General features: G+C 42.6%; 1 long non-coding RNA gene across 15 annotated transcripts in view; it reads right to left on the bottom strand.

Annotated features, from left to right (window-relative positions):
* LOC681177 (similar to GTPase activating protein testicular GAP1) overlaps positions 1–20,570 on the bottom strand; it is a 106,014-nt gene that overhangs the window by 23,288 nt on the left and 62,156 nt on the right. For 4 of the 15 annotated variants that reach the window (XR_015644984.1, XR_015644985.1, XR_015644988.1 and 1 more), the window contains one exon: positions 18,858–18,943. The exons of 5 other annotated variants lie outside the window; for them this stretch is intronic. This is a non-coding gene — a long non-coding RNA (similar to GTPase activating protein testicular GAP1). Of the gene's footprint in view, positions 1–2,010; positions 2,294–2,372; positions 4,631–4,727; positions 7,998–16,479; positions 18,944–20,570 lie in introns of those variants that run through there. 6 more of the 15 variants (XR_015644992.1, XR_015645001.1, XR_015644993.1 and 3 more) reach the window with 5 other exon arrangements.

The raw sequence follows: 20,570 nt of genomic DNA, 5'->3' as shown, positions 1-20,570 counted from the left end.
AGAGTCCTAGTTGCTATAGCAATGAAGTAAGCCTACCGTCTGTTCAAATTGCCTCTCCTGGCTTCTAGACTACAACACTCCTTGCAATCATAGATCTCCACTCCACTTCCCAGCTTATGTAGTCCTGGCTGACCTAAACTCACAGAGATCCTCCTGCTTCATCTTCCCAGTGTCGGGATTACACACATGTGCCACCATGACTAGAATGTCTCTCCTTGAAATCGGGATATGTTTTACATGTTAATGTTGGTGTTGTACATACAGTATACTTAAAGACTGCAATTTGGAGATTTTCTTGTTTATGAAGCTTCCTCTGGACCCTTTCCCTATTTTTAACATGCCTGCCTGTTCACATGGATTTGTAGATGTCCTACCACATGAGTTCCTTCCCCGTTACTAAATCACATGCCCGAGAATCAACTTAATGAAGTGGTGTATGTTGGCCAACAATTGGAGGCCACAGTCCACCATGGCAGGTTGAGCAGCTGTCTATATATTATCCTCTCTGAGAACGCAGAGAGCAATGAATACTTATGCTCCACCCCCTTTCTCTTTATATACAGTCAAGGCCTATTGATTGACCAGTGCTGTTCACTGTTAAGATCCATTGTCCAACTAGCCTGACCCCAGTAATCTCTCAGGGTATCCAGAAGGTTATGTAATCAAGGTGTGGTACATTTCTTCAGGCTCTTCTTTTTTTTTTTTTTTCTTTGTGGGTTTTTTTTTTAGACAGGGTCTCACTCTGGGCTGAAGTTGGTCTTCACCATGACTTATTCTCTGTCTCCAGGTTGTTAGAATTACAGGGCCTAACAACCACATTTGCCTGGAAATCTCCACAGACCTAAATCTATTTGTTTCTTGGTGATCAAAACGAGACTCTAACAATGGTCAAGCTAGGCCCAATGTCTTTGCTCCCTTCCTGCTGCCTGCTGATTGGAATGTAGAAGTCTCAGCTATCTCTCTAGTACCATGGCTTCCTGTGTTCCCAGCCCCCCATGACAATAATAGACTAGACCCCTGAAAATGTTAAGCCAGTCCCAATTAAAATTTTTCCTCTGTAAGTGTTGTCATGGTCACGGTGTCTCTTCATAGCAATAGAACATTGGCTACGACACTGGTACTATGTCTGATCTTAAACAACTGTAAACTCAATCAGGCATGATGTTAGTAGAACATCCAGGTGAGATGATGTTGGGGCTACAAGCTCACAGAGAACCCCAACCAACAGATACCTGTAAGGTCTCATGGGCAGGTCTCTGTTTTCTTTAGTGTCCTCTTTCTGTCTATCTTACTGATTTTTATTCTCCCCATGAACAGTGTGTAAAAATACATTGCCTTTACTTCTAAGTCATCCTTAGCGTTCTCTTTAAGGCCTGAGTTTATGGGTCAAGGTTTCTTACTAGAATCTTCACCTTTGGTATATTTCTAGTCTCTGGACTCTTGGGCCCTGAAGAACAAAATAAGAACCAGGTTCTCAGAGACTCTCAAAGAGAAGAAATGAAGTCCATGAACTCAGTGAAAATTTTTACCAACCCAAAGTCAAACTGATTCAAATCAACACTGGCCCACTAAATTATCAGAGCATCTTCAAGAGAGAAAGCTCCCAGGACTGGGGACAAAAGTTGAAACTTGAGCTTTTAATCTCATTTCAGATGAAAGCGATGTGGTCTGGGAGTCAGAGGCATGAGGGTCTCTAGGTTGTGTTAAGTCTGGGCTGTGCATTGAGAGCCTTTCTCAAAAGAACAGCCATAAGGAAGTGACATGGAAACAAGCTATCATCTCAGGGGATGTCACTTCATATGATTTGGTGACTTAATCTTATGAAAAGAAACTCAGACATGGGGTGACAGTCTAATGGCAGAACCTTGTCTAGCACAGACAAATAGAAGGACAGGAAGGAGGGAGGAAGAAGGGCCAAAGATGAGCGATGCTACAGGCATTCAAATGTTAAGAATGCTATCCCCAAGAACTGGAGGAAAGCTAGTTGTCCCACACTGTAGCAGTGCTTACAATTTACTGCAGTTCAGAAACTGGAGATGATTGTCCCTGTGTTGCTGTACAGAAAGGACTGGAACAGTAGCAAAGACAGTGGCTGCGCCCATTTCCTGGGTGCTTTAGAGCAAGACACCTTCTGGAGAGGTTTCCAAATATAAATGTCCAAGTGGTACTTCTGAGCTTAAATTTTCATAGCTTAGGTAAAATCAGATTTTTCTTATTTCCAAATGAAGTTTTGAAGGTTTTCAAGTTGTTCCTCTAGAGGGTGCCCAAGTGCTTGAATATTCTGACAGTGAACCTCTCCAAATGAAGTTTTGAAGGTTTTCAAGTTGTTCCTCTAGATGGTGCCCAAGTGCTTGAATATTCTGACAGTGAACCTCTTCAGGCATCTCCCCAGTGGTCAAGGTTTAATATGGGAACAGTTAGTTCTTTTTACACAGTTCTTTTTGCTTGTGTGTGTGAGCTGTCCCTTGTCGACAATAGCTTTCTGTTTTCCTCAATGAGAAGTGTTGCTCATTTGTGAGCCTTCATTAAGTCAAAGTGAAATGGTTAAAAATATTTATCCTGTTTGAATAGGCTGCATCTTTTTCACAACTCATTAAAAAACGACAACAACGATAACAAGACTCTGGCTTTTGAGATGATGTATACTAATTCACATAGTTTACCTAGCTGTAGTGCTATATGAAGACTACTTAAAAGGCAAAATAAACTTGGTTTGTATTTAAAAAAAAGTTTCAGAGCTGCAGAGGAACAGCCTTTAAAGATGCTACTGACATAGAGACTCCAGGCTCAGCCTCAGCCCATGAAGAAGATAACAGAACACAGAAATCTTCCTGTTCCTGCTAGCGCTGTGGCAGCGCATACATGCCTTCCTGATGCATGGGGAACTGAGATAGGAGAGCCTGGAGTTTGAGGCTACAAAGGGAGGCACTGTGCTTTCTCATTACCAAGCCTAGTATAGGACAAATCAGCACAACTCAGAAATCGGTCTCTCCCGCTCTTGCAGTTGCAAAGGGAAATGGGATGTAGCTTTGGACAGTTCTCAAGTTCCATCTGGGTCTCCCCTCTCCAGCTCTGAGTCCAGTCTCGCCAGTTTGTTGGATGTGAATTCTATGATCCCAAATTAATGTGTAAAATATTTTTTCCTATAATTCAGCTTCTCATCAAAGCCTCTAAGAACCAGAAGCTAAACAAAAAGCCACAGCTTCTTAAGAACTTTTTACTTCTTTTGTTTTCAAGGGCCCAGGTCACCATCAAGGAGACTAAACCTGGGGTAGGAAGAGCATGAGAATGTCTCAGAGGTATTGGGCCTTTACTGGGAATATCTTTTCAGATACCCCTGGAATGCTCTGAACTCACAGGCAGGGGATTTAGAGGTGGGACTCTTTATCCTAGTAGCTAGATGTGGAAATGGCACTTCCAAGTCCTATTGGGGATGGCTTGCCCAGGGAGCTTGGCTCAGTGGAGTGTAGAATGAATGCCAACATTAACAATAATTCTGGTCCAAGTGCAAATGTCTGCATCAAGTCCTCAAAAAATCCTTTTATGGTCCATTTGTTTGGACACACCCTGGTTCCAAACCTTGTTTTGCCACAGGACCCACATTGTTAGAAACATGCTAGCTTGCTGAAGACTTGGCCTGCTTCTGCCTTCTGTTCTGCAACACTGACTGGATGCTAAGATTCATTCTTAGGCACTGTGACATTTGAGCCTTTGCAAAATATATTATGTTTATTCACGCCCCCCTCTCGTTGTGTGTGTGTGTGTGTGTGTGTGTGTGTGTGTGTGTGTGTGTGTGTGTGTGTGTGCACTTGTGCACATGAATTCCACCGTGCACTGTGTGGCATCAGTGGATAACTTTTGGGAGGAGTTCTGTCCTTTGGACCTGATTCCAGAGGTCACACTCAAGTCACCAAGCTTGGTAGCAAGTTCCTTTACCTGATGAGCTTGTTGGTCCAGTCTGAGCTTTCACTGAACCCTTAGCCCCTCTTTCCCCATAGCTACAAGAAAGCAATCTCTGCAGGGTTACTTTTGGTCCTAAGTGACTTTCTTAGGTCCCAACAGCTAAACATTTTAATTAGAATTCAACATAGTAACTCAATTGCTAAATTTAATAGGAATTACAGAATGTGGGCTTTTCTGATTCTTTTTTGCTTTCCATATTCTTAATTAAGAGTCTTCTATACAGTAAAACAGTCATCATTTGGACCTATTTGGTTTCCTTAAGATATATTTTTAGGAAGATTTTACGAAGTTTGGATGTTTAATTTGCTCCTCAAATACCAATTTTCAAACTAGGAAGTGAGTGTTCTATGAACTTCACATGAGAACTCACTCAATAGATTTTTTTAAAAACGCTTTTGAGTCATTTGAAAGCTGTTTCAACCTCCTTCTTTGCAGGTCTCCGAATTCCTGGGAGCCCTTTCATTTTCCTAATGAGAAATCAGACTGTGGTGGAGCAGTGGATGCACTGACACTGTCTCTCCTCTTGCTGTGCCTTCCATGCAGATGCCTGAAACCTTGGAGGAGCTGAATGGTTCAGTTTCCTTGTATCTTCCAGAAGAAAACACCATCCAGAATCCTTGTGACAAGCACTCGCTTGCGATTGAGCAAGTGTCATGTTGCCTGTCATCTGAAAAGCAGCAGAGAAGCATCATCATTGTGTCCCCACTCTAAAAACAAAATGCAAGTCTCTGGGCATGCTGGTGGCATCCCACACTCCCCCTGACCTGCTGGCTCATCCTGCTGCATAGGACATCATCTGCACATGGAACTCCTCGGTCTCCACCAATGGTTCTTCAAGTCTCAAGTCATGTACATTTTCAGACCATTGAGCTCCTCTGCAGGATACTGGTGCTACTAAGGCTGGAGACGGTAAGACATGTGCACATCCAGTGTATCCTCAAAGGCTTCAGTCCTTCATGAGTTCTAGGTTACCTTCATGGGTCTCATCTTTCTTGTTATCTTCTATGACCAGAGATCTACTCAGACTGCCTTTCTAGCAGGTCCTCAATGAGGTTCAGGCTCAAAACAAGAACCAAGGATAGTGACTGATGGTGCTGGAGGATAGCAAACATCCAATAACCAGCAACATAGAAACTTCACAGGACTCTGTGGACTGTGTGGATGACAGTGCACATCCTTTATATCTAATCTCCAGGTTTCAGTGACTTCTGTTTGCTACAGTGAATGGTCTGAGCCTTGTCTAGTTTACTACCAGGCACAGATGGAGTTCTTAGAACTCCCTTTGAAAACATTTAGACATGTGTAGAAATCAGGAAGTAAAGATTGAGTGCTTTGAAAGACACGAGCCCTGCCAATGTAACTATACAAGTCCGGTGTTAACTTACTCCATGACGTTCACCTTCCCTTCATGTTTATCTTCGCCTCCCTTTGAAGAATGACCTACAGCAAGTAACTTGCCTTCCAAAGCCTCTGACTTACAGATCCATAAAGAAAACTATGAATTTTAGATTTCAAGTACTAAGTATTATTCAGAGTTCTTCAAAGAAATAAGAGAAATAGAAGCAATTATATATGTCTCTCTCTGCATGTGTGTTCTCTATACACAGTCATATGATGCACAATGTTTTTTTCAATAGTGTATTTCACACTCAAGCTACAAAACTGCCTAGGAACAGTTTCCTCAGTCTGCATTCCAGCCCTTGACTTACATGTGGCTCTCTATGTGTGTCTACTTGTAAAGTCAGTGTTATGTTTGTAAGAAATCTCAAAACTGTAGAGCTCACAGTGGAGATCTAGTCAGCCTGACAGCCTGAGAATTAAAAATGTCACTGACAGATCAATCCCCCAAATCAAGCTAGGATCAACCTTCACCTATATTCCTTTTTCTATTCAGCCAGCAGCAACTGGCCAGATATCACACATACATACACACATACACACACACACACACATACACACACACACACACACACACACACACACACACACACAGGAGCAGTTATGTCCTTTAGTCCACCAGTGTGGATGCTAAGCTCTTTAGAACACTCTTCCAGATACTGTAAGACATACTATTTAGTCAGCACCTGGGCATCCCATGCCTGACCAAGTTGACGTGCAATTACTAATCACATGATGTTCCCCAAATACAATGGCCTCAAGAACAGGAACTGAAAATTAGCAAAGCTTTACGTCTCAGTTCTAAAGCTGAGGGTATCAATATATTTTCTGTTAAGAAATCCTAGACTATGTATAAACTAAACTTGTACTGAGATGCTGATGCTACAATTAGAAGTGGGAAGAAGTCACTTTTGAACTACAAAATGAGGATTCCAACTTACTAATCCAGCCTGATGGTCTAACTGCAGTAGTAGAGACAGAAAGTCAACCATCCAGTCATATGTTTGAAACACAGAACACAGTAGAACTGCTACCTCTCTCTGTCCAATACTGGAAAAAAACAAACAAAACTGGTGACTTGAATATGTGGCGACTGAAAGCACGCAGCCCAGAAGTGTAATTGATAAGATATGAAGTTCTAAGAATGTAAGACTCAGCTCTGGTCTCTTTCTTGTGACAAGTCCACCTTTAAGTAGGGATTACTCACAGAGACCCAAAGCCACCTGTCAGGCAGACAAACTTCCCTGAACCTGAGATCAGGGTATGCCCTGCTTAAATGTTTGCCCTAAGCAAAAGTCAGGGGCTTCATACTGGCTGTCTCACATTACTAGGATAGATATCCTAGGGTTTGAGGGGTTGTCATTGAGGAAGTGATGTAGACAGAGCTTGTTCATCAGAAACTAGACTGTCCACACACCTCTGTGAGAATCCTCTCACGATGCACTACTGAGCTGGGGTGGAGACTAGCAAGATAAAGGCAGAGGGGGTTGGGGTGTGGATATCAAATTTTCTCTGGTATCTATTAAAGTCAGCAGAGTCTGGCCACCATGTACGAATGTAGTGACAAGCTAGAGACAATCACATAGAAATAGTGACACACCTCACCGCCTGGACAGGTGGGCACTCCTGAGACTGCAGAGCGGAAGAGACCACCAACACTGCTCACCCCTGCCCACATCCCTGGCCCAAGAGGAAACTGTATTCGGCCTCTGGGTTCCCTTGGATAAGGGCACAACAGCAGCGGGTCCCCTGCATCTGAGACATCGCCAGAACCTGAAGGGACCGACCAGATAAACAGTTCTCTGCACCCAAATCCCGTGGGAGGGAGAGCTACACCTTCAGAGAGGCAGACACGCCTGGGCAACCAGAAGAGACTGCACTCTGCACACATTACTGATTCCAGAGGAAAACACCAAATGCCATCTGGAACCCTGGTGCACTGAAGTTCCCGGAAGGGCGGCGCAGATCTTCCTGGTTGCGGCCAGCTTGGAGAGCTCATACGCAACACCCCACAAGTAAACTTGAGCCTCGAGACACAGGTAAGACCAACATTTCTGCTGCAAGCGACCTGCCTGGTGAACTCAAGACACAGGCCCACAGGAACAGCTGAAGACCTGTAGATAGGAAAAACTACACGCCGAAAGCTGAACACTCTGACCCCATAACTGGCTGAAAGAAAACAGGAAAACAGGTCTACAGCACTCCTGACACACAGGCTTATAGGACAGTCTAGCCATTGTCAGAAATAGAAGAACAAAGTAACACTAGAGATAATCTGATGGCGAGAGGCAAGCACAGGAACCCAAGCAACAGAAACCAAGACTACATGGCATCACCAGAGCACGATTCTCCCACCAAAGCAAACACAGAATATCCAAACACACCAGAAAAGCAAGATCTAGTTTCAAAATCATATTTGATCATGATGCTGGAGGACTTCAAAAAAGACGTGAAGAACTCCCTTTGAGAAACACAGGAAAACATTAATAAACAAGTAGAAGCCTACAGAGAGGAATCGCAAAAATCCCTGAAAGAATTCCAGGAAAACATAAATAAACAAGTAGAAGCCCATAGAGAGGAGTCACAAAAATCCCTGAAAGAATTCCAGGAAAACACAATCAAACAGTTGAAGGAATTAAAAATGGAAATAGAAGCAACCAAGAAAGAACACATTGAAACAACCCTGGATATAGAAAACCAAAAGAAGAGACAAGGAGCTGTAGATACAAGCTTCACCAACAGAATACAAGAGATGGAAGAGAGAATCTCAGCAGCAGAAGATTCCATAGAAATCATTGACTCAACTGTCAAAGATAATGTACAGCGGAAAAAGCTACTGGTCCAAAACATACAGGAAATCCAGGACTCAATGAGAAGATCAAACCTAAGGATAATAGGTATAGAAGAGAGTGAAGACTCCCAGCTCAAAGGACCAGTAAATATCTTCAACAAAATCATAGAAGAAAACTTCCCTAACCTAAAAAAAGAGATACCCATAGACATACAAGAAGCCTACAGAACTCCAAATAGATTGGACCAGAAAAGAAACACCTCCCGTCACATAATTGTCAAAACACCAAACGCACAAAATAAAGAAAGAATATTAAAAGCAGTAAGGGAAAAAGTCAAGTAACATATAAAGGGAGACCTATCAGAATCACACCAGACTTCTTGCCAGAAACTATGAAGGCCAGAAGATCCTGGACTGATGTCATACAGACCCTAAGAGAACACAAATGCCAGCCCAGGTTACTGTATCCAGCAAAACTCTCAATTAACATTGATGGAGAAACCAAGATATTCCATGACAAAACCAAATTTACACAATATCTTTCTACAAATCCAGCACTACAAAGGATAATAAATGGTAAAGCCCAACATAAGGAGGCAAGCTATACCCTAGAAGAAGCAAGAAACTAATCGTCTTGGCAACAAAACAAAGAGAATGAAAGCACACAAACATAACCTCACATCCAAATATGAATATAACGGGAAGCAAACTACAGATTCAATGCAATCCCCATCAAAATACCAATCCAATTCTTCAAAGAGTTAGACAGAACAATTTGCAAATTCATCTGGAATAACAAAAAACCCAGGATAGCTAAAGCTATCCTCAACAATAAAAGGACTTCAGGGGGAATCACTATCCCTGAACTCAAGCAGTATTACAGAGCAATAGTGATAAAAACTGCATGGTATTGGTACAGAGACAGACAGATACACCAATGGAATAGAATTGAAGACCCAGAAATGAACCCACACACCTATGGTCACTTGATTTTTGACAAAGGAGCCAAAACCATCCAATGGAAAAAAGATAGCATTTTCAGCAAATGGTGCTGGTTCAACTGGAGGGCAACATGTAGAAGAATGCAGATCGATCCATGCTTATCACCCTGTACAAAGCTTAAGTCCAAGTGGATCAAGGACCTCCACATCAAACCAGACACACTCAAACTAATAGAAGAAAAACTAGGGAAGCATCTGGAATACATGGGCACTGAAAAAAATTTCCTGAACAAAACACCAATGGCTTACGCTCTAAGAACAAGAATTGACAAATGGGATCTCATAAAACTGCAAAGCTTCTGTAAGGCAAAGGACACTGTGGTTAGGACAAAACGGCAACCAACAGATTGGGAAAAGATCTTTACCAATCCTACAACAGATAGAGGCCTTATATCCAAAATATACAAAGAACTCAAGAAGTTAGACCGCAGGGAAACAAATAACCCTATTAAAAAATGGGGTTCAGAGCTAAACAAAGAATTCACAGCTGAGGAATGCCGAATGGCTGAGAAACACCTAAAGAAATGTTCAACATCTTTAGTCATAAGGGAAATGCAAATCAAAACAACCCTGAGATTTCACCTCACACCAGTGAGAATGGCTAAGATCAAAAACTCAGGTGACAGCAGATGCTGGCGAGGATGCGGAGAAAGAGGAACACTCCTCCATTGTTGGTGGGATTGCAGACTAGTACAACCATTGTGGAAATCAGTCTGGAGGTTCCTCAGAAAATTGGACATTGAACTGCCTGAGCATCCAGCTATACCTCTCTTGGGCATATACCCAAAAGATGCCCCAACATATAAAAAAGACACGTGCTCCACTATGTTCATAGCAGCCTTATTTATAATAGCCAGAAGCTGGAAAGAACTCAGATGCCCTTCAACAGAGGAATGGATACAGAAAATGTGGTACATCTACACAATGGAATATTACTCAGTTATCAAAAACAATGACTTTATGAAATTCGTAGGCAAATGGTTGGAACTGGAAAATATCATCCTGAGTGAGGTAACCCAATCACAGAAAAACACACATGGTATGCACTCATTGATAAGTGGCTATTAGCCCAAATGCTTGAACTACCCTAGATGCCTAGAACAAATGAAACTCAAGATGGATGATCAAAATGTGAATGCTTCACTCCTTCTTTAAAAGGGGAACAAGAATACCCTTGGCAGGGAAGAGAGAGGCAAAGATTAAAACAGACACAGAAGGAACACCCATTCAGAGCCTGCCCCAAGTGGCCCATACATATACAGTCATCCAATTAGACAAGATGGATGAAGTAAAGAAGTGCAGGCCAAAAGGAGCTGGATGTAGATCTCTCCTGAGAGACACAGCCAGAATACAGCAAATACAGAGGCGAATGCCAGCAGCAAACCACTGAACTGAGAATAGGACCCCCGTTGAAGGAATCAGAGAAAGAACTGGAAGAGCTCGAAGGGGCTCGAGACCCCTTATGAACAACAATGCCAAGCAACCAGAGCTTCCAGGGACTAAGCCACTACCTAAGGACTATACATGGACCACCCTGGACTCTGACCTCATAGGTAGCAATGAATATCCTAGTAAGAGCACCAGTGGAAGGGGAAGCCCTGGGTCCTGCTAAGACTGAACCCCCAGGGAACTAGATTGTTGGGGGGAGGGCAGCAATGGGGGAGGATGGGGAGGGGGACACCCATAAAGAAGGGGAGGGGGAGGGATTAGGGGGATGTTTGCCCGGAAACCGGGAAAGGGAATAACACTCGAAATGTAAATAAGAAATACTCAATAAAAAAAAAAAGAAAGAAAGAAAGAAAGAAATAGTGCCACAGAGGCTTTTGTTATAAGCAGAACATGAAAACAGCAAGGATATAAAAACATTTGGAAAGTAAACACAGTGGAAACAGCATCAGAGCCTGCATGTCCTTCTCATTCCCCCAACCACATGGGATGAGATGGTATGAGATGAAGATGCCACTTTGGGAGGCTGTATTGAGGATGCTACTGGCCTGCAGTTTACAGCTTGAAAGAAAACTAGAGAAGTTTCATACCCACTCCATCGATGCTCTGCAGAGTTTAGCAGTGGGGTGGATAGTACTGCTGTGGGAAATAAGCCTGCAGCCTTCATAAGTAAATTCTGCTTGCTTTATTTTGCTAGAAAACCCTCTGCACTCCAGTCCCCAAGCAAAGAAACATATAAACAGATAATCCAAACTTTTTAATTAAATCGGTTCTTCCCCCCCCCCCCCTCTCTCTCCTTTTCTTGGAGGCTGGATTTTTCAGTGATGCACAAACTTTTCCTGAGTAGCCTATAGATCAGCCTGGTTTCAAAGTCAAGTGATCTGCCTACCTATCTCTGTCTCCAGAGTGCTGGGATTAAAGGTGTGTTACTATTTCTTGTTCTCTGACACTTTTCATTGTTGTCAAAAGATAAAATAGAATTCATTTTTATTTACTTTTTGAGTGAAATTTTGCTGCCTACCAAAATTTGTTTGCCTTTCGAAGTAGTTTATCGGTAAGTCTAGAATGAAAGAAAAATGAATTGCTGAGAATGGGAAAGCTACAGATGCCTTTCCTAGGTTTTGCTTTGATGTTCTACTGGAAATACGATTGTGGTGACGAGAGAACTTACTGGGGCTTCCTTTATCCAGACAGGAAAACCCTAGAAGATCTCAGGGAATTCTGTTTCTTTTGTGTTCAGGAAGGAGAGGTGTCTTATTATCTTTAGTGTGATGTTTTCTACCATTTTCTACAAGGAGCTTTCCTACATGTTGTATTTTGGTTCTCAAGTTGGAGCGTATTTTTACTTAGCATTTGTCCTTGGCAAATGGTGTTTTGTAATTCCTTTTATATATCAGTCTCAACCTTATGTCATAGGATTGTAAGCCTTGTGCCTGACACTTAAAAATGAACATGAAACCCTACTTGTTTTTTAACATTTGTTTCAAAACTTAATAATAATTGGTGAATTCCATAGAATGGACTATGCTCCAGGACTCTTTGCTAAGTGGTTTCCCATTTAATATCCCAAAGCACTATTTAAATTTGATGTACGGATAAAGGAACAGGTTTGTAGAGATAACAGTACTTGATTGGCTCACATGGTATAAAATGAACCAGAATTTTTACTTCCCTTTGATTCATAACCCAGGTCCTAACACTTTTGTGAGCTACATTTTAAAAGGACAACTTTTGCATTTTTGCCATATATTTGTAAGTGTGTGTTCCTCCAAATTACTGGCAGTATTTCATTATTTCTGCCCAAGAGGATGTTGTCTGATCCCTGGCAGATGTAGTGGCTGGTGTTTGCAGGATGATGGGATTTGGACTCCAAGCCTTATGATCGCACAGCAAGTTCTTTTAACCAGGAAAACATGTGTCTAGCCACCAGATCTGTAGTTTATAAACAAGTGAATATAGAGTTAAACATGGACACTAAGAGAGGAGAAACACACATGCAAGCATGAAAGGCATGTGAGAAGGAGAGGCAGATGTGGGGAAGCGAGCTGTGTAAACCAAAGACAGAAGTGAGCGGGGGGCCAAGAACAGATGATTTGAAAAACCTTTAATTAATTTATTAATCCATTAATTGATACATTATCGTATTCTGTGTGCATATGCCTATATGTCTTAGTGTGCATATATGGAGGTCAGAGGACAATGAGTGAGGAGGTCATCCTCCTACCACATGGGTTTTAGTGATAGAACTTGGATCCCCATGGTTGATGACAAGTTCCTTATCCCCCTTTTTAAAATTACATTTATTTTGTGTGTGTGTGTGTGTGTGTGTGTGTGTGTGTGTGTGTGTGTGTGTGTGTAGAGGGGCAGGAGTTGTGAGTGTAGATGTTGTAGAAATTATTTAATCCCAACCCAGGTTTTCTCCCCTGCCTCTGACCACTTAGTTCCCAGATAAAAGACACCCACAAGCTTTATATTTACATTAAGCCTTAATCAGCACAGGAGCTGGGCAGATATGGATCCTCTGGCTGTTATGTCTGTTTCCCAGCTAATAATCCCACTATATAATTTGCTGTGTTTCATCTGGACTGCTCTTAACTCCAATTAGCCAACCCACCTGACCCATGGCGGCTTCCTCCTCCCTTCACCTTCTTTATTCCTCATGGTTCTTCTTGGATGCCTCAAGTCCTGGGATGCTAAACCCTCCCTGTGCCCTGCTGTTGACTGCTGGAATCCTTATTCATCTATCAGAAATAATTTGGGGACACAAGTTTACATAGTATCACTTGGGTCTACATGTGGACTCTCTTGTCTCTGGCACAATCAGGCCGGGGAGACCTGCAGTTAGCATTACAATACAGAGCAACAGACCAAACCTCAAAGCATGGAGGTCAGGGCCATCTGGTAGGAGTCAGGTTTCTGAGTAGGTCCCAGGTACTGAACTGATTATGTCAGGCTTGGCCACACAAGAACCTTTACCCATTGAGCTATCTTCTTGGCTCATGAAAAACCTTTTACAGGCTAGTTTGGTCCTGTGGCTCTGCATATGTGAACTTGCATGTGTGCAGGCCAGAGGACAACCTTGCAGTTTACTCTTCAGGTGCCATCCACCAGTTTTTATAAAATGGGAGTTTTCATTTGACTAGGAATAGGACAGGTCAGCCTGGCTGACTGGCTAGGGAGGATATGGAGTCTCTGTCCCCCCCAGCAAAAGTGTGTGCCATCAAACCAGGTTTCTTTATTGTTGTTGTTATTTTAATTGGCTTCTTGTGTTTGGACTGAAGTTTATCATCTTTGTTTCTGGCTCCATTGCTTTCCATGTAAACAGGAGAAGACAAAAGAAAATGTCTGTGATTGATGTGTGTATTGTATATGATTGTCCTTGAGTCTAGTATAAAAGTGAACCAGAATGTTGCTTTCTGGCTCAGTCTTGCTTGGTTACACTCAAGGTTTAAGAGGAACTTCTTGAAGGTTTAGTTATACAACAAAGGCTGTATAATTCTCTAAAGTCCCTGATTCTTACATCCTAGATTACTAAGAATTTACTTCCTTTCATTTTTCCCATTTTAGGCACAGTCTGAATTATGTAGCTGAAATGTGGAATAAATTATTAATACTAAAATTATTAAGTGTTTTTAAGTTAATTAGGGCACAGGCCAAACTATTGGAAAAGACTGGATCTGGTGCAAATATTGAGAGTTTTCCCTTGCCTGTGATAGCCCAAAGGTAGGCAGCCAATCCACAGAGGGCAGCATTTCTCTGGCTATTCAGGGCCACAGGTCCCTCTGTCTGCTTAGCCATTCTCTAGCGATTAGGGTTGACACTATTTTTCTTTAATTTAGAGAAATGTCATGAGGCAACTGCTCCTAGCTTGCCAGCTGCAGGGCACCCTAAGATGGTTCGGTCACTCTCAGCACACTGAGATACAGAGGAGGCAACTTCCTCAAGCAGAGGATCCTGGTGCTCTGTCTCCCAAATAAGCTGCAAACCTGAGGACATGGACTTCATGGTCATTTTCTCATGAGAAAGTAACATTGTTTATAGCTTAATTAGACAGCAGCACCTCTAACACGTCTAAGAGTTGGACTGCTCAAACCACTGAACTGAGAACGGGACCCCCGTTGAAGGAATCAGAGAAAGAACTGGAAGAGCTTGAAGGAGCTCAAGACCCCTTATGAACAACAATGCCAACCAACCAGAGCTTCCAGGGATTAAGCCACTACCTAAAGACTATACATGGACTGACCCTGGACTCTGACCTCATAGGTAGCAATGAATATTCTAGTAAGATCACCAGTGGAAGGGGAAGCCTTTGGTCCTGCTAAGACTGAACCCCCAGTGAACGTGATTGTTGCGGGGAGGGTGGCAATGGGGGAAGGATGGGGAGAGGAACACCCATAGAGAAGGGGAGGGGGAGGGATTAGGGGGATGTTTACCCGGAAACCGGGAAGGGGAATAACACTCGAAATGTAAATAAGAAATACTCAAGTTAATAAAAAAAAAAAAAGAGTTGGACTGCTGACAGATTCTGCAAGGAGGTTTGGGTCACTTTGATCCAAGATGTGCTATTGCTTGAGAAATAGCAGCTGGTGAGAACTAGAAACGGTGGGAAACTTTTATCCTGCTTTGCCTTTAAAAGAAGTTGAAACTGAATAAACTGTGCATTGGCTGACTGGGCTGTGTAACTCGTGTCCAGGTTAATGCGACACTCACTTGGGACCTCAATGTAGCAGACTGTAGCAGTGAATTAATTAAACAACTTTGGCTCCTTAGTACAGTCATGGCACCTGCCCAAGAGTTCTCCGGTTTTGAGAATGAAAGACACATTTCTAATTCTCCTGACAGCTACCATACATCTCCCTTCCACTCAGCATCCCAGGTTTAACACCTTTTAAATCTATGTTTTATCTTTGCTGCCCTGTTATCTTCTGGGAAAAACCCCACTCCCCCAATAGGGTCCTATTCCCTTCTACCTACATCATAGGCTGCTTTCTCTCCTGTAGCTTTTAAATCTGGTCCTTCTAACTCTAGATCATGGTGACTCTCTTCATCCTCTCCTCTCTCCCAATACCTTGACCTGTCTTTCTATCTTTCTGCTCAGCCATTGGCTATGGCAACTCTTTATTATCAGTTGAAGCCCTCAGGGGCACTCAGGTCTAGAAGTGAGGCTTTTGGGGGACAAAATAAGACAATTCCCAACACCAGATGTTGACACTTTACACATACATTCTTGATATTGAATAAAGCCACTATCTTTAAGAATATAGGAATTTGATCCTCAGAGCTAGGGAGGGTAAACATAAAGAAGAAAATGGCAGACATTTTGCCTATGGACTCTGTTCATATGTTTCTGGCTAGAACTTAGTCACATGCAAACTCTTGGTTTGAGAGACACCTAGGAAATATAATTCATAGTTGCCAACTCTGTACTCTATTAAAGATGTAGGAAATGTGAAGGGAAGATAGAAAATAATAGTACAGACTCTCTCAAAATTCTCTGAGGCCTGTGGGTTTGTACTCCAGGGACGCTGGAGGCCTGCTCTAACCAGAGACACAGGAGGCCCACACTAAACAGAGACAGTACTACCTGACTCCCAGGAGACCAGCAGTCACCCAGTTCACAGAGCTCTACATTCCTCCAGTGAGGCTGGATCCAGTCAGAGACATGAATGACAGTTAACAGCAGAGATAAACATAGGGGAGAGGCAAACTCCAGGTCATAAACAACAGAACCCAATGCAAAATCTGCTGCTCACTCAGAGGACCTATAGTGTGCTTAACCATCATCTGTAACAGGAGATGTTAACATCATCTGTAACTCAACATCTGTGCCATCCGCTGGCCACTGAGGGAACTGCATGCAGAGGGACCACAGACAAAAGTCAGCCAAAGAACAATTCATCAAAATAAATAAGAGTGAATACACTTTTCTTTCAAAAAGTCATACAAATGTATGGTCAAGGCAAACAACACCCAAGAAAACACAATAATGCAATATTTCATAACAACCCCAGAGTGCAAAGAAACAGCATAAAAACAATCTCTTAAACCTATAATAATTCTATAGGTATTTCTTGAAATAGCGGTTGGAGTAAGCAACCAGGCTGTAATGCTCTTATAAGTTCCATAGCCTCATCAACCCTTCGTAACAATCTCCACCTGTTTGATTTTTCCTTAATTACAAATATGTGTGTTAGAATCCTGCGTCTCTCTGTGATCGAACTGTAAACAGTAGTCAATGTAACACTGGCAATCATTAACCACAATCTTTAAGTTTCCCTTGTAACACAAGAGCACAGCCATAACTTTGGAAAGCAAAAGTCACCCTCCAACAAACAATCTATTCTCTAAAATCCAGTCTCTCCAAAACTCCAAGTCCATTCCTGGACCTATAAAGTATGACTGCCAAGTCTTGCATATGAACGAGCAATGGTGCAGGCTCTAATACCTCACCAAAGAGACATTGTCCTAAATTCTTTTAAAAGTCTGGTTTCCATGATAAGAGTTATATTAAAATATGATCCCAATCTAGACCTGTTTCCCTATGTTGGCTCATGCCACGTGTTGTCTAGAATGACTCCAGTTTTAAGCCAACTTTCTGTTACCAATGTTACAAATTTTTAACCATACCCAATAACTTAAAAGCCAGTCACCTATAGCCAAGACATGTAGAGCGCATTATACATTTAAAACCAAACAGAAAAAAAATGAAGTGACAACACATATCTTTAGTATTTAGATCAAACACCATTTTTACTTTTTCTAGCTGTCATTTTAAAAGAAGCACCTTGTTAGCTGTTGAATCCAATAATCACAGTCAAAGATTTCTCTAAGAGAAACAGCTAACAGCTCCATTACCATAGAAGGTTTGAAGCTGCTGGCACCTTTAAGATCAGCTAGTGTAAACATTTAGCCAGCCCCCTGGGGAGCTTCCCCAGTGGACAGACCTAGGCTCCTAGCTACATTCCTCCATTGATACCAGATCCAGTCAGAGACATGCATGACTGTGACACCAGAGATAACCAGTTATCTATGATGCAGGTCTCCAAAGGTCAATTTAAACTGCTTTTTATTTATTTGTTCCTTTCTTGAAAGGACTTAAAACTAAATCAAGGGAGGAATCAACCAGCATTTAAAGATTTAACCATGTTTTTCTTTTAAACATGAAACACAAAACATTCAAGCAACTAGAAGCAAAACCCAGCCATAAACTGACATACATGGACAGCTTGGAGCACCAAGGACAGACAATAGATATAGAGGGAAGGAGCTAGATGGTGTCCCACCAAAAGGTCCCAGATATCGTACTTAAAGGAAATAAGAGCCAGAAATAAGTGGGTGTGGTTGTGACCTTGCTGGAGTGGGTGTGACCCTGGCTGGAGTGGGTTTGGCCCTGCTGGAGTGGGTGTGACCCTGGCTGGAGTGGGTTTGGCCCTGCTGGAGAGGGTTTGGCCCTGCTGGAGTGGGCGTGGCCTTGGGGGTGTGGGTTGTAATTCTCTCAGTGATCTGCTAGCAGCCTTCAGATGAGGATGGAGAACTCTCACCCCCTCCTGCACCATCCTGCCAGGACGCTGCCCTGCTCCTGCCATGATGATGACGGAATGAACTTCTGACCCTGTAAGCCAGCCCCAGTCACATGTTGTCCCTGTGAGAGCTGCCTCATTCACGCTGTCTGTCCGCAGCAGTAAAACCCTAAGTAAGTCAGAAGTTGATACCAAGGCCTGGGTATTACTGATAGGCCTCACCATACTTTTATTTGGAAGAACGTGAATTTTGGGACTTTGGATTTGGAAAGCCACGAAATGGTTTGAGTGGGGCCCAATGAGCCACCCTGGCAGGAAGACTTTGTGGCTGTGAGTGATTTTAACTGCATAGACCTGGCCCAGGAGGCTTCAGGGAGAATAATTTCAGTGTGTGGCCTGGAGATTGTTTTTGTGGTGTTTTGGTGAAGAATGTGGCTGCTTTTTGCCCCTGTCTGAAGAGTCTGCCTGAGGCTAAGGTGAAGACTCAGATTCATTGCACCGACAAAGGACGTCTCAGAAAAGCCCAGCAGAGACTCTGTTCTCTGGTTAAGTCTCAGGAGGAGAATTTTGGGCAAGTGCAGTGAGATTAGTAAAGAAACAATATATAATATATTGTTCGGGTATTAAAGGGGCACCCACAAGTGAAACGGAGCCATGTCTGAACCCAGCACAGAGGCCCTAGCAGATGCTGAGCGGATGCCAATGCCCACAAGTACTCAAGACAGTTAAAAACTATGCCTGTGTGAAATCTTCTATACGGCCATATACAGACGTTCACAGCAGCACAGTTCTTTCATGAAGCCTTCGGTCTGGCAGTCCATCCACTGAAAAATAGCCAAGTAAAATGTTTGGTAATATATGGAAAAGGGCTTGGTGATGTGAATTATTATAGAACGATGAGGAGAAACTGGGTCAAGGGCATGAACATGAGATCACGATGTATACCGACTTTCTAAAAACACATATATTCAAAGACATGAAACTGTGACCAGGACAAATGCCCTGTTCTGATTGAATTTGCAAAGATTACAAAACTATGATGCTTGCCCGATTGAGGTTACAGGGACCTTGTCGCTATAGCAACCACCTTTACTTGGATGGACCCCATAGAATAAGAGGAATTACTTCAGTGAGGAAGTTGTGCTCAGTGGTTTGAATAAATCTTGTCCCCACGGAAACTTGCGGTAAAAACCGTGATGCTTCTGTTCGGTGCCACAAGAGCAGACTGTGTTGCCTTATGGGTCTGTGCCCATTTGCCCTTTTGTTTTTCTGCCATGTTAGGGTGCAACGTGAGACCTTCACCAGATATAGCCACCCATCTTGGTCACCCGGCTCCCAGAACTTGGAGGTAAATAAACATCTTTCCTTTATTAATATTACTATTAATTATTGATTATCTATTATTCTTATAGGGAAAGACAATGGGTTAAGAAATTATGAGTAAGCTCTGCTGTTAACAGAAGTGTCAGACTTTCAGCAGCTCAGAAACAAAGATGACAATACACACACACACACACACACACACACACACACACACACACACACACGTCAGCCTCGAGTCCTGTGGAGCCACTTCCTGGGAGAGGCAGGGACATGAGGTGGGAGTCTGCCCCTCTCTGATGGCCACCTAGGTTGTGGCTCCCATCGAGTGCCTGACACATCTGGTTGTCAAGGACACAGAGAATCATGGGATGGTGGAGTGATTATGTCGACAACTGCTGGGGACGTTGTGAGTGTTCCAGGCTTCCAGCAAGAAACAGCAAGGGCTTTTAAATATTTTTAAAAAGTGCTCTAATTGTCTCAAAAAATAGCAAGAGAGTTATGGTGCTTTTAGTCAATAAATAAAGCTACACCAGGTGGCGCCACCCTTAACCTAGAGAGCTAAGTCAGAAAGCTCATGACATCTAGGCAAGCTGGGGCTGTAAAACAAAACCCTGCCGAGAAAAAAAGTAATAAGAACAGAAAAAAGTAATAAAAAAGGGGGAAAATATTGCTGTAAAAAACTTATAATTACTAAAAAAAAGTAATAGAGGAAAATATTGCTGCAAAAGAAAAAAAACTTATAATTGCTGAACAAGATCAAACAGAAAAACTACTCCAAAATGTACTATCTGGGCTAACGACCAGGGAATATAGTATTCCTGCAGTTGCAAAATCTCTCACAGCCATGTTCATCCATTTCCTACCACAAAACTGAGAGTACTCTGTAGGTAATGCGCTGTTATCTACATCAAAACACCCAATGTTATACATGAAGAGCAGCTCAACAACTTCCCTATGTTCATGCTGCACTCCCTGATCTGTTGGAGCGACTGTGGGTGTCTGATGTGTCTCCTCACCATGGAACAGTATGTCCCCACGCTAAAGCCAGAAATATTGTGGAAACAACTCCAAAGAAACCTCTTTGGACCTTCTCTCATCCACACTACGAAATGAACAAGGCCATTTGCA

The sequence above is a fragment of the Rattus norvegicus genome, chromosome 1 (assembly GCF_021556685.1).
Source record: "Rattus norvegicus strain SHRSP/BbbUtx chromosome 1, alternate assembly SHRSP_T2T, whole genome shotgun sequence".
Lineage (NCBI taxonomy): Eukaryota > Metazoa > Chordata > Mammalia > Rodentia > Muridae > Rattus > Rattus norvegicus.
This window is presented reverse-complemented; position numbering and strand designations above follow the sequence as displayed.